The sequence below is a fragment of the Brienomyrus brachyistius genome, chromosome 7 (assembly GCF_023856365.1).
Source record: "Brienomyrus brachyistius isolate T26 chromosome 7, BBRACH_0.4, whole genome shotgun sequence".
NCBI lineage: Eukaryota > Metazoa > Chordata > Actinopteri > Osteoglossiformes > Mormyridae > Brienomyrus > Brienomyrus brachyistius.
In genome coordinates this window covers 3,300,098-3,315,606 of record NC_064539.1, presented here as the reverse complement: position 1 = coordinate 3,315,606, position 15,509 = coordinate 3,300,098, and the positions used below count along the sequence as shown (strand labels likewise).

The following is a 15,509-nucleotide window of genomic DNA, read 5'->3' as shown; positions in this document are numbered from 1 at the left end:
AAAAGGCCAATAGGATGTTGGGGTATATCTCCAGGTGTGTGGAGTTTAAGTCCAGGGAGGTAATGCTAAGATTATACAATTCCTTGGTGAGACCTCACCTAGAATATTGTGTGCAGGTTTGGTCACCATATCTTAAAAAGGACATTGTGGCCTTAGAAAAGGTGCAGCGTAGGGCCACAAAAATGATTCCTGGTCTTAGAGGAATATCATACGAGGAACGGTTACTTGAGCTAAATCTGTTCAGTCTCAAGCAAAGGAGACTGAGGGGGGACATGATCCAGGTATATAAGATTCTAACAGGTTTGGATGCTGTTCAACCAAATAGTTACTTCAGCATTAGTTTAAATACACAAACTCGTGGCCATAGGTGGAAATTAGCGGGAGAACATTTCAAGCTGGATTTAAGGAAGAACTTCTTTACACAGCGCATAGTCAGAGTATGGAATAGCCTTCCTGATAATGTAGTGCAAGCTGAATCCTTGGGTTCCTTTAAATCAGAGCTAGAGAAGATTTTAACGACTCTGAGCTATTAGTTTAGTTCTCCCCAAGCGAGCTTGATGGGCCGAATGGCCTCCTCTCGTTTGTATAGTTCTTATGTTCTTATATGCATGTTGTAATGAGATGATGATATTCATAAACATTTCATTGCTATGCAAATCTTTGAGTGTTTTACCTGTGTGTTCAGGTCCTCCAGGGCTGTCAGTGGACAAACAGGAGGTGACGGGTGTGGATGGAGACAGTGTCAGTGTTACTATGGAAACAACAAAAGACATAGGATGTGGTGTAAGATTGGGGGTTCCTGTGCATCAGAGAGATCAGCGAGATTGGATGGGAGGCCTGTCCTGATCAGGGATGAAACAGAAAATAAAACCTTCATTGTGACAATGAGTGGGCTGGAGAGGAAGGACACTGGCTGGTATTGGTGTGCTGCTGGAAACCTGCAGATTCCAGTTCATATAACTGTCAAACGTAAGTAATTGATTTAAATCTGCCTGTGAATCCTTTGTGCTTGAATATAAATAGATAAATACTAATTAACCCAGCAGTTTCACTCACGAAGGGGTTTGTGCTTCTTTGTGGGGATATTTATCAGCTGTTGTGAAACAATTATTTATTGGGATTATTGTTTCAATGATAGTGGCACGGTGGTCCAGTAGGCGCTGTTGCTTCACACCTCTATGTTCAGGGGTTTGAATCTGGCTTCTGCTCTTTCTGTGTGGAGTTTGCATGTTCTCTACGTGCTGTGTGGGTTTCCTCCAACAATCCAAAAACACACAGTCAGGCTAATTGGTGTCTCTAATATAGAATGTGTGTCTTCTAGTTCATGATCAGTCTGTAACATGACAAAAATCACAGCATTTTCCACAGACATACAGCCAGTCACTTGTTACGTATACAAATCCAGACAAATCCATGTAGCTTGCAACTTAATTCAGGCATTTTTTCATCTTTGTGAGGATGAATTGTTATTAATGGTGTGAAGACTGACTAACATGTCTGTAGGTGGTCTTTCATTGCAGCGTAGGCCAGTGTTACAGTTGTACTCTGTAATATCTGTTCCAGTGCTGCATCCATCCATTGTCTGAAACTGCTTGTCTAATTCAGTGTCCCTATGGGTGCAAGGCAGGGAACGTCCCATGACAGGGTGCCAACCCATTGCAGGACACACTCACACTCCATTCCCTCGCACAAGCACACCTACCGGCAATTTGACAACTCCAATTAGCCTCAGCATGTTTTTGGACTGTGGGGGGAAATCAGAGTACCTGGAGGAAACCCCACAATGACACGGGGAGAACATGCAAACTCCACACACACAGAACTCTGGTAGAGACTTGAGCACACGTGCCAGAGGTGTGAGGTGACATTGCAAACCACTGCACCACCGTGCCACCCTGCTACAATAAATACATTATAATATGTTAATAAAATCATTTATCTCACCTGTTCACTATCAGTGCCCTGGGATGTGAACACTTTGGTCATGACACTAATTCATTGTTCTCCATCTAATTATTTTCTCTATAGAATACCTTTCATAATTTGTATTTTGGTTTCAAGAGTGACCTTTTCTTAGTCTTTATTGGCTAACAGAGCACTGCTTTTTATTAACAATCCTTTCTCCTGTTTCCACTGCTCTCCTTTTCTCTGCACATGATGAAGAAGGAGGGGATAATGAAAAACTGAGGTAAGCATTCAGCAGCATTTACAGTAGCGTGGGGGTCCAGCTAGCAGCATTTACCTGATCACACAGTAATGGGAAACTGTCATTTTAATTTTAAGAGAAAAAGATATTATTTTTTGTTTTATTTTCTTAATAATAAACTTGAGATCCCATCCCATCCAGGGTGAGTCCTTGCCGTGTGCCCTGTGCTGCTGGGGAATGACTGCAGGCTTGTTTAGTAAAAATAGTGTAACATGTTGTGTGATAATCTCTAGCTATTTTCATGCTCTTTGTTAATGTCTCCTGTTCCTCACATGTAACCTGTGTAATACAGTAGTACAGATGGCTGTACCGTGTTGCTATAAAGCATGTAAGACTTTACTGTTCAAATCCACCCTCTTATTCAGCTCTTTGGTCCACCTGGCTCTGTATGTAGGACTGGGCTCATCGGTGCTGCTGTTGATCATCAAGGTGGTTTTACTTCAGTCAGAATAGATTCACTCTTTTGTTCTTCAGGTTTAAATGTGATACGTGTGACTGACAGACACACTGATGTATTATATGTCTGACAGGTGGGAGCAGGTTCTGGATGCTGTACTGAAAGCTGGGACTGGTGTGTTTTATCTGATTTGCACCATCATCACCAATCAGCTGCACTGGACCTCCTGTAGAAAGCGGGAACCAATCAGAGAGAAGCAGAGGGTCTCCCTGTGTTAGAGGAAGCTGGCAGAGGAGATGACCTTCGTGGAGCAGAATGAGTCAGACGAGCTGGAAATAAACGGTTATGTTAACTGCAGTGAGACCTCTCTCACTCGGCCCTGCTCAGTCATAGCATGAGAGTCAGTTAAACACAGAGAGGTTGATCTACAGTGTTGGATTATCTGCTGGGAAGCTGTACAACCACATATTGGCCACTTATTCACAAGCGCTTTGCTGCAACCTGCTGGTTAATGTTTAATAATAAACTACTGAAGGTTAGACTGGATTTTATTAAATTGTCTCTTAATTCTGAAAAAATACGGTACTATGCAAAAGTCTTGGGCTATCAAAGAAAATGTTTAATGCTATTTATCTGGGTTGTGTATATTTGCTCAGAACAAAAACACAATTATCATTCAAATATATGCAAATTAAAAGTAACACAATAAAAACTAACAAGAATTTCTTCTTTTCCCCAAAAAGTTACTGATGCCTTGTTGGATCAAAATATGAACCAGGGGCCTTTGTGGCACTCAGGGGCACCTCAGCCGTTCCATGTATTTGTTAAAATTCACCACCAGCTCACTTAATTATAATATATTTAATTTCATCATCAAACAAATGTTAATGATGTATTGATTAGCCATAGGAGTTGTGTTAATGGTCAAGTCAAAAATATATGGGTGTATTAGATGGTTGGTGCAAATGCTGTACTGACTTAGAAGAGACTTTGAAATGACTGGGCTGCCACACTTTGACGGACAAAATATTATAATTCTAGATTGTGACTTTTTATGATTGATGAACTATGAAAGCCTGAATATAACTGAGGAGGCTCACGGACCCCATTATGAGTGAAACACCATTGTGGTGCTGAGAGAAAGACAAACAGCACTCAGTCTGACAGGACTGCTGATAAGAACCAGATGAAGTGAATCACCTGACTTTGCCCCCCCCCCAGGACACCCCCACCCCTGTCATACAGACACCATCCTAATGGACCTCTTGATTTGTACTGATCCACAGATATTAAAAGGACCTACTGCAGTGACATTTTAAAACTGTATAAAACATAATAAAGACTGAAACAAAGGCCTGAGGTCAGACCCTCTGTATGCGGCACACAGTGTTTCTGCAGAGTCTCACACTCACATCCTGTATGATGACATTTCTGCTTTTCAGAATAAGTCTGATTTCTCTGCTCTTTGCTCATTTGCAATATGAGGAAGTAACAGTTTAGAAAAGAACTAGACTCATTTTGATCATTTTGATATTTGTTTGTAGTTTAAACTGCGAGCATGAATGATTCACTGTGAAGACCAGCTATCAATAATTTTGCTATGAAATCATGTTTCTAAAATGATAAGATTCTAGATGTAATCAAAATATTTATTCCTGGTAAGAGCAGGACAAAAGCAGCATCAAACTGTTTTCCTTATTACAGACAAAAAATAGAGAGAAAATGTATCAGTGCACAAACAGTTTACTTTTATCAAAGATTGATGGATGATTTTTGAACATTTAAAACCCACAAAAAGGGAGGCAGTGAGGTTATGGAGAGTCAAGAAGTGAGTGTCAGTCTCCACAGATCTGAGGTCAGCGATACACACTTAAGGCTCCTCTGATGCTCCTCTTCATTCTCTTCTTCACTGATGGGCCTCCAGGTGAGGATCACTTACTCTGGGACAGGCTCTCACTCTCTCTCACTCCACCATTCAGCGTAGTTAAGATGAAGATACATTTTGCACAATATACTTACTACATCTGTATTTTAATATTCATATTGTTCCCTGAAGTTTTATCACTTCCCAATAATAGTCTGTGGCGGTAGCATGTTGACTGACTGATTTTAGAATTGATTGCAGTCTTCCTTGTGTCCACTATGTGGCAGCAGTATACAGGAAATATCTTATTCTGTCACAGCTGCTAGTGTGTGTATAAATTCACATACTCTGATAGTAAGTAATTCTGCCTCCAACTGTTTGTCAGGGATCTGGGCAGGAATGAATTACATGCCGACTGTACATACAACAGAGATGGGCTCCTGGGAGAACTTTGCCAGAAGTTGAAACACGACTTTAAGAATGACACTGATCCAGAAGTGGATAGTTTAGGTCCAGAGAGTAAAAATCCAGTCCTGGATTTTGTTTCAAACAACTAGTTGTGTAAAGTGCCACAGACACAGAGTACTCAGCTGGTTGGTTGAAACTAAATCTTGGTCTGGATTTTTACTTTCTGGACCTGAACTATCCACTGCTGCACTGACCCCCACCTTCTTCTTTTTTTTTCGCCTTTGTCCTGCCCGGCAGCTTTAGCAGAATCATGGTCTGAATGCACTGCTGTGCCAAACATGTTTGCTTTGCCAAGATGGGCTCTATAAACTCTGTATATACTCCTCATGTTAATCGATTTCTTTATTTTATTTGATTTGATTTTATTTATTTATTTTATTTTTAACACATATAAAATATTGCAGTGGGTGAGCTGGCCGAAGAGGAGGGACAGATTAGGAGGGGGGAAAAAAGAAGGAAAAAGAAAAAAGGAGTAAGTGAGAAACATGTCAAGAGTGGATAAATTCAGAAAAGTGAAATTATCCAGAAATGGATGAATTCAGGAACAAACAAAATTAAAGAGTGAAGAAAGTAACACAACTATACAAGCATATAAAATCTTAGTGTGTCCAGCCGGGGGAGGAGGGAGGTCCCAGATACAGCCCCCGCAGCCAAAAGGACATGAGCCCCAAAGTACCAGAGGTGGGTTCCCATATGCGAGGGGCCCAAGGCCAGGGCCCCTAGGACCCCAGGTGGCCGGGGGGCGACCAGCCCCCAGTAGAGAGCCCCACCCACGCCGGAGAGGCCCGAGCCCCCCCCGGGCCACCAGCCAGAGGAAAGGGGCCAGCAGCCATGCCCAGGAGACCAACCGCACTCAGGACGGAGCAGCAAGCACGGACCCAGGCCGCCGCCATCCACACAGACACCCTGCAAACACACCTCACAGCCATGCACATACACCATACACACATCCCCACAACATACACAGACACCCACACACAGAGACAAAAAGACATAGGCCCATTCACTCCGGACTGACCTCCGACGTGCGGGAGAACGGATGCAACCAGCCACGACCCCTGGGCGAAACTAGCCGAGTGACCACCCAAGCGCCCAGCCCCCCACCCCCGGCAGGAAGCAGGGATGTAGGAAGACCCTCCCACTCTCCTCCCCCATGCACCTGTGTGAAAGGTAGAGTGTTGGATGCATGCGGTGATGTATGAGGCTGTATGTGGTGTAGGGGTGAGTAAGATGAATTTAAAATTGACGGGGGAAGCGTAGAGGAGCGCTGCTTGTGAACAGCTCTCCTCCACATCTCCTCCCCATGAAGACCCTCAATGTATATGATGTGAGTAAAATTGTGGGTTGGCAGCAGCACAGAGGCGAGTGATACCACCATCCTCTGAGTAGTGCCTCCGCCCCCCAAGGCTCTGTGTGTATACTGGTATGTGATGACTAAAGTGCAATTAAAACAGGGGGAAGCAGAAGGCCGCACAGTACAGTGAGTAAGGCCACGTAAATGGCCCTCCCCACCGTAATATGTATGGCATACGCCCCCCCCCCTCTCCAGAGCTCCTACATGTGTGCGTGGCATGTTGTGAATGAGGGGGGATAGGGGCTGGGATTCATAAGGCCAGGGGGCAGATTATTCACTCCCTGGCAAAAGACAGCCAGCTAACCAGCTGCCTTAGTAGACACCCCAGCCCCCTACTGCCGAGTGGGAACGAGCGGACCCGGGGCCCCTGGCGACCACACCCCAGGGCACCGCCAGCGCCAAAAGCCACCCCCGCCCCCGGTGGCACCCCGAGGGAAGCACAGGCCACCCCGATGCAGGGAGGCACCCACCGAGGAGATGGCCAGGCCCCGGGCGCCACAGCCTCGGACCCCATACCCAGGCCTGCACCGAAGAGGCCAACCGCCCCTCCCAGGGCCAGCCCCTGCCACCACCAGCACTCCAGACCCCACACCCATGACCACCAGTTAGCACCCGTCCAAGCTCCCCCCCACCACCCCCAGCCAGGGCAAACACCCAGACATCACAAGACGGCAGCCACAGCCCCCCAGCCCCAAGAAGCCACTAGACGCCCATAGCTCGAGGGCCCAACCCCCGCCAGGATCCCGAGGAGATGAGATCACAGCCGACTACTCCCCCTATATAGCGGAACTGGCCAGAGTGGACCAGAGAAAATCCAATTCACCTAATTGTTTATTTCGGAGTTGAGCAGATATTCTCTCCATACTTAAGTGGTCTAACAGTAAATTTCTATACTGAGTAATACATAAATTATTTTTTGATTTCCAGTTCATGAAGATAGTTTTCTTTGCAATGCCTAAGGCAGTAAGGATTATGTGTGCCTTATTTTCTTTTATATCTAATTCACTTGCATCTCCTAAAATATACAGTGTGGGTGAGGTTGGGATATGACAATTAAACCATACTGATAGATCTTCACATATCCTCTGCCAGAACTTCTGCACCGGTGTGCAGGACCATATTGCATGCCTGTACTGTAGTTCTCCACAAAGTTACCTGAGCAGTGGGTACATAAGTTTGAGTGTTTAAGGCCCATTTGGAACATCCTTTGTCCTGTGTAGTGTATTCTATGGAGAGTTTTGCATTGTACAAGTTGCAAGTTGGGACTTTTAGTCATTTTGAAAGGGTTTAAACATATTTAATTCCAAAAGTTTTGCTCTGGATCAATGGATAGATCTTGCTCCCATTTTGAGGTTGGGAGGGAAATTGAGTCATCTATTTATAGATTTATAATCCCTTAAAATCGCGCCATATGGGAAAGTTCAATGCTTTCTTTTTTTGGCAAATATCTGGATTGTTCCAAAGGGGTGTTAGATTACAGGGGTAAGTGCAGACCTGGTTATTTAAAAAAAACTCCCACCAGGCTGTCAATGAGGTGTTAATCCTAAGGCTTTTAAAACAGTTATAACGCTTAATGCTGGGACTTATAAAGGGTAGATCAGAGATTTTTACTTCTCCACTGATTGCTTGTTCTAAGTCCAGCCATGGACTGTCTACTGGGCTTGATTTAATCCAATTTGATACATACTGCAATCTGTTGGCTAAGAAATAGCGATAGAAATTTGGTAGTTCTAGACCACCATTACCTTTAGCTTTTTGTAGGGTTTTTAATCTTATTCGCGATGGTTTATTCTTCCATAACAATGATGAGATGCTTGAGTCTAGTGATTTAAACCAAGCAATAGAGGGTTTATTGGGGATCATTGAGAACAAGTAATTGATTTTAGGCAGGATCTTCATTTTAATGGTGGCAATTCTACCTATGAGTGATATAGGTAGAGTTTTCCATCGCATGAAATCATCTTCTACCATTTTTAATACTGGAATGTCATTCATCTGTACCAAGTCTGAGAGCCTGGTGGAAAAATGTATGCCTAAGTATCTGAGGTTACCTGATTGCAACGGAGTAGCAGTTGTGTTTTGGAAATGTTGGAGAAAGCGCTAGGCTTTGCACTCCAACTCTGCACACAGAACCAAACTATATGTTGGAGAAAGCGCCAAAGCTTTACACTCCAAATCATATATGTGTTGGAGAAAGCGCCAAAGCTTTACACTCCAAATCATATATGTGTTGGAGAAAGCGCCAAAGCTTTACACTCCAAATCATATATGTGTTGGAGAAAGCGCCAAAGCTTTACACTCCAAATCATATATGTGTTGGAGAAAGCGCCAAAGCTTTACACTCCAAATCATATATGTGTTGGAGAAAGCGCCAAAGCTTTACACTCCAAATCATGTAAATGTAAATATAAATATAAATGTTAAATATATATGTTAAATGTAAATATAAATATGAATGTTAAATATAAAACTTAAATATAAATATAAATGTTAAATATAAATGTTGTCACGCCCACACAGGCGGATACCACCAGCTGCGGCTCGTTACACGTAATGGGCCTGGGGATAAAACCAGCTAGAAGCCACTTATCCAGTGCAAAGTATTGCACTGATGTTTAGAAGCCATACCGAGCACTTTCTTGTCGATCGTCTCTCCCTGATACCTAACCCTGCCTGTTTGCCTCGTGTCCTCTCCTTACCTCTCTCTCTCTCCCGTTCCAGACCCGTCCCCACACCTGACCCTTCAACCCTGCCTGCTCCGGCTCGTCTCATTCCCGTACCCCTGTGTGATCTTGTCTCGTGTTTCCCTGTAGGACTGACTCCCCGGCTTACGACCTCCTTGCTTGTCTTTCGACCTTACCTCTTGCCCGTCCCTTTCAGTGCCTCTGTTTGGTTTATCCAAATAAAGTGCTTGACGGCTTGCATACCTGGATCCCGGTCTCTCTGTTCCGACTATCGTGACAAATGTTAAATGTAAATATGAATGTTAAATATAAAACAAACACTCAGTTGCTTTCTTTGTTGATTTTATTTCACAACAAATTGGCAATTTTCTTTAAATAAATCTCCAGATGTATTTGTTTCCATATCGCTGGAAACCTTGCAGACCGATACTAGTGGGCAGATTATCTGATATGTAAGCAATGATAGAGAGCTGTGGAAGGAGAAGATGGCATATTTAACACAGCGTGAAGCAGATCTTGACAATTGATATGTTTCTCCCCATCTGCTGATGTTTATAAGGAGCACTTAACGATACAAGCAGAGTATGAATTTCTAGTGTCTCAACACACTGCTGAACTACTGATGCAAACAAGGTCTCTTTATTACGAGCAAATCCTCTAGAAATTAATAATGCATTCAAGCATTTTTACATCTCTCTTTTCTCCTCTCACTTGTTGTCTAGAGTTCAATAGTTTCTTTAGGGATTTAGCCATTCCTTCATAGGAATGTGTGGCTGTGAATGATTGAGATGTCACTATCACTGTAACTGAACTGACCACCATGGCGGCTGCTTCGCAAAGTGGTTAATGTCCCAGACCCGATGGCTTTCCTTCAGAGTTCTATAAAAAGTTATGGCCCCAGTTGTCCTCTCTCCTATTGGACATGTTCAACAACCTGAACCTCTTGCCCAAGCTAATATTTCTCATGCTAAAAAAAGGGGAAAGATCCTTACACCTCCTTTCACCTAAAGGCTTATTGAATCTAAACTAAGATCCTGTCCAAAGCACTGGCCCTTCAGGCTTGTTTGACCAGATTGAGGTCCTTGTCAGAATTTTGTTGGTGGTTCCAGTGTCCTAATGTGAAGCTGAGAGGAGCTTCAGTGCATTGCGGAGACTAATGACGTGGCTAAGGGCTACTATGGGCCAAGACAGACTTAACAGTCTGTTAGTCTGCAATATGCAGAAAGACGAGCTCGACAACTTTAACATAAACAACATATGCCAAGAGTTTGTGGGGCCCAGTGATACCAGGAAAAACATATTTGGTACTTTTGTTTAGTGTCCATTCATTAATGTAAGCTTGCTTTAAATTGCACATGTTTTTTTTTTGTTGCATAGAACAGTTACTGTAAATTGATTATTTAATTGTTGATTTTGATACGAAACATTATTTATTTTATATCTTTTTCACAATAATAGTCATGTTTAAATTTTATTGTATGTTGATGGCTGTCATGCCCGGCTCGTCTGCTCCTCGTGTGTGCCACGCCCCCTGATTACCCACGTGTGCTTCCCTGATCGTCTCCAGCTTTGTCCACTTACTTTCATTAGTCCTGTTGTATTTAAGTCCTGGTCTTGCCTGTTTCCCTTGTCTGTCATTGATGTTAGTTGGCGTGTGATGTATCCTGGTCCCCGTCTTCCGATTAAACCCCTTGTTTTGCCCCGTATTCTGCCTGCCTGCTTCCTGCTTGCTCGTTTGCCCGAGCGATCGCCCGCTTAATTCACAGCGATCGTGACAATGGCTTGACCGTAAACAACATAACAAAAAATGCAATAAATAGTTTTGAAGAAAAATCTGCTTTGTCATTGAACCTGAGAAAAACTTTGAAAATAAGCATTATGGCACAGTCTCCATGCTACAATAATAATGATAGAAGTAAAGTTTTTCACTGTGGGGACATATCTTCATAAGTACAATTTGACTGTATTATTTGTGTCCCCTCCAAAAATTGCTTATGAGAAATTTTATATTTATTGTCCCCCCCTACTGTTAAATGAAATTTATGCCCATGATTACAATAATTATAGCAACTGTATTTTCTGTATGGTTGAAGATCTGTCTGGTCTTTATTCATTTAATTATCACTGTAAATAGCTGGTTAACTATCTATCATTTACTCCTCAGAAAGCAAATTCAGCTGTTGCCTGGATCAACACCCAGTACTGGGAAGCCTGGAACCTGTGGGACGTGGTGATCGACTGGGGAGATGGTGTGGAGGAGTGCTCACGAGCGACACCCCCACTGTCCAGGTTGGGGGGTATAAGGAGGGATTGGGAAGGGCTACTTGGGAAAATGTGGAGGTATCAGAAAGGGGCCTCCAATGGTGAGATGGAGGGGGCGGAGGCTGGTATGAATGTAATGCATATGGTAAATGGAGGTGAGGAGAATGGATGTGAGGTAGGAGTGAATGTGGAGGAGGTTAAGGGAGAAGGAGAGAAAAGTAGAGGGAATGCTTTGGGATCTATTGTGTCACAAGGAGGCAGATCATGGCTGGAAACCATTCAGGAAGAAGGATGTGAGGAAGAAGAAGAAACTGAGGTGGCATTTCAGGAGGCACAAGACGATAAGGTTGCCCAGGTGGACAGATGGTGTCCATGTGGCTGGTGTAAGGTGGGGTAGGAGGCTTCGGAACCATGTGTTAGGCCTAGTGCACTTATGGATTGTGCTTGTTTGTTATAATTAAATAAGCTTATAAACTAAACATAATATATTTTATAGGTACGTGTTTATATCAGTATCTACATGTAAAGGGAGCAGACACAGGAAAAAGGTATTGAAGACCCTTGATATGATATTGCTGTTTTTGTTTTAGATTCCAAAGTTAACCCTTTATTTAATTTATCCCTTTTCCCCAAGTAGAACAATGCATTTAGTTGTAATCTGTATTATTTTGCTTTGGATTCGGAAGTTCCAAAATCACCAGGTAAGTTAATCGATTTTATGTGTTTTAACTACTAGACAGATGTAAATGATAAGCCTTAAGATTTATTTAAAATTAATTTATTGTCTTTTTTACATTAAAAACAGGAACCCTCATGGACCAAGACTTGAGGGCATTTGTACAATCCACCTGTACAACTTTAACTGGTTCTGCAGCCTTTTTCTCCCCACAGCCTCTGTTTGTTCCCTTCTTCTCTTTCTGTCTTCACTCCAGGAGAGCTCCTCAGGCATCTCCAGCCTGTAATTCCTGGGAAATGCCACCTGCCACCCATCCTTGGAAGCGTCGCCCATTCTCAGGATCTCATACGTCACCATTCTTCACAGAGTCACAGCGCTTGCAGACATCTGGATAAAAGGAAAAGTCCATTTTTTTAAAACTTACACGTAAAATTTTCCTCTAATTACCATTTTATTCTTTTAAATTTCATTATGTTTAATTACATTTAGTATGGATTAAGGCACAGCCAGCCTGGATTAAGGCATCACCAGCCTGGCATCAGACTCTCCGGACCATGCCAGCCCAGAGGGGGCTGACCTGGAGGACATTCCCCCGGAGGACATGGAGTGGGAGCCTCTAGGTCTTGCCCTGAGTCCCACTCCGTGGTGTCAGCCCTGTAACTAGAGTTTCCCCAGCTGAGGAGGCTATCGCCGCGACAACGGCAGGGTCAATGGAAATCCAGTCGTGGGCTCAGCTCCAGGAGGGTATGCTACCCAGACCTGTTTCCTGATCCAGGTTTGGTCCAAGATGGTCTTTCAGGGTACCCCATCCAATGGTTCCCAAAAGGAACCACCTCCGGTCTCCTCGTGGCGCTGGTACTGGCCTGTGCTTTTGTTTTGCAGGGTCCCTGGTGTGGTCCAGTTCCTGTCCTGCCTGCCCCTCGACACCCTCCGACTCTGCCAACCCCTCGCCATCTACCGATGCTGTTCTTCCCTCTTCTGCCGCAGACGAGTAGAGTTTCTACAGACCCAGACAGGATTCCAAAGGCCCCCCTGGCCGTGACCCTTCTGCAGCACCCCGGAGCCCGTCAGAGGCCCTGAACTGTTCACTTTACCTCCCATGCTACCTAGTGTCTTACCCCTCCTAATACCTAAGTCTTTGGTCTGTAGTCTTGCTTCCCCGTGGCTCTCCCTGGTTTCACCTCTTAGCCCGATTTCACTGTTCCACCCCCACTCCAGTCACTCTTGCTTCCCGCTTTAGGTTCCCCTTGGCTCCCTCTCCTGGCCATATTATTGTTGCACTGGTTTCATTGCTTACCTGTCTTGTCTGGTTGTGTCCTGCCTTGTCTGTCCCTGTGCCATCTGTGGTCCTTTTGATGCCCAATCCCTCCCTTTTGTCTCCTTCTTCTGTTTCCTTTGTTCCCACTTACCCACTGACACCCACTGTCTGTCTTTTGGTCCATAGTCGGCATCCCTGTTGGATTACCTGGCCTGTCATGAATTGTGTCCTGGGGGTTTGTCTCCCCTGCTGTCCTTGGTTTTGCCCTAGTCTGTGTGTCCCCTTAATGATGCCCTTGTACCCAGAGGGCACAGGATTGGGAGGGGGGTGTTTACTGTCATGTCTTGCCCATTTAGTCAACCTTACCCTCCAGTTCTCCTCCCTGATGAGCCACGCTTGGTGTCTATTACTCTCACCCCATGTTCCTCCCCTTCTGTCAGTCACTATCAGCTTTCTTATGTTTTCCCATTCCTTAGTCTGGTAAAGTGCCCAGTCCTGTCTTCTCCAGTTGTGTCCTTGTCTGTTTGCATCTCTGTGCCCAAACCTGCCTGTCAATAAAACTCCCCACGAAGAGGATTCTGCCCTACAGCTTACATTTGGGTCCTACTTCCCACCGGTGACGTGACAGAGGAATACATGCTTAGTGCCAGAAATCTTTGATTTTGCATCCATATGGTGACTTGGTGAAGTTAGCTGATAGTTCTCTTGATTCCAAAGACATATGATTCTTGTCTGTGCATTATGCATATCCAAAGTTAAGAGCTTCAGATTAATAGGTGCGAAAACCGCAAAACGCATTTTGCGTTTGTCGAGTTCGAAGGGTTAACTAACTGAATATTTATGTTACGCCGAATATGACTCATTGTCGTTTTGGACAGTAAGCACTTTATGTAATTCATCCATTGCTCCTTTTCCTTATGGTATACAGCCGCTTTATACATGTGGAGACTTATACGCACACACATTTTTCACATTCCATTACTTTCACACATTTTACTGTCATTGTACATCTCTTCTGATGTCACATTTATTTATTTATTCATCCATCCATCCATCATCTCCCGCTTAATCCGGAGTCGGGTCGCGGGGGCAGCAGCCTCAGCAGGGAGACCCAGACTTCCCTCTCCCCGGCCACTTCGTCTAGCTCCTCTGGGGGGACCCCGAGGCGTTCCCAGGCCAGCCGAGAGACATAGTCTCTCCAGCGTGTCCTGGGTCTTCCCCGGGGCCTCCTCCCAGTGGGACATGCCCGGAATACCTCCCCAGGGAGGCGTCCCGGAGGCATCCTGATCAGATGCCCGAGCCACCTCATCTGGCTCCTCTCGATGCGGAGGAGCAGCGGCTCTACTCTGAGTCCCTCCCGAATGACTGAGCTCCTCACCCTATCTCTAAGGGAGAGCCCAGCCACCCTGCGGAGGAAACTCATTTCGGCCGCTCGTACCCGCGATCTCGTTCTTTCGGTCACTACCCAAAGCTCATGACCATAGGTGAGGGTAGGAACGTAGATCGACTGGTAAATCGAGAGCTTCGCCTTTTGGCTCAGCTCTCTCTTCACCATGACAGACCGATGCAGCGCCCGCATGACTGCTGACGCCGCACCGATCCGCCTGTCGATCTCCCGCTCCATCGTTCCCCCACTCGTGAACAAGATCCCGAGATACTTAAACTCCTCCACTTGGGGGAGGACCCCATCCCCAACCCGGAGAGAGCACTCTACCCTTTTCCGGCTGAGAACCATGGTCTCGGATTTGGAGGTGCTGATTCTCATCCCAGCCGCTTCGCACTCGGCTGCGAACTGCTCCAGTGAGAGCTGAAGGTCACGGCTCGATGAGGCCAACAGAACCACATCATCCGCAAAAAGCAGAGACCTAATCCTGAGGTCACCGAACCGGACGCCCTCAACGCCCTGGCTGCGCCTAGAAATTCTGTCCATAAAAACTATGAACAGAATCGGTGACAAAGGGCAGCCCTGACGGAGTCCAACCCTCACCGGAAACGAGTCCGACTTATTGCCGCCCATGCGGACCAAACTCTGGCACCGGTCATACAGGGACCGAACCGCCTTTAAAAGGGAGCCCGGTACCCCATACTCCCGGAGCACTCCCCACAGGACCCCACGAGGGACACGGTCGAATGCCTTTTCCAAGTCCACAAAACACATGTAGACTGGTCGGGCAAACTCCCATGAACCCTCCAGAACCCTGCTGAGAGTATAGAGCTGGTCCACTGTTCCACGGCCAGGGCGAAAACCACACTGCTCCTCCTGAATCCGAGGTTCGACAATCCGGCGGACCCTCCTTTCCAGGACCCCCGAATAGACCTTACCAGGGAGGCTGAGGAGTG

General features: G+C 45.2%; 1 long non-coding RNA gene across 1 annotated transcript; it reads left to right on the top strand.

Annotated features, from left to right (window-relative positions):
* Positions 1-594: 594 nt before the first annotated feature.
* LOC125745826 (uncharacterized) lies at positions 595-2,931 on the top strand. Its single transcript, XR_007398785.1, has 3 exons — positions 595-969; positions 2,164-2,188; positions 2,737-2,931. It is a non-coding gene; the product is annotated as an uncharacterized LOC125745826 (long non-coding RNA).
* Positions 2,932-15,509: the final 12,578 nt, after the last annotated feature.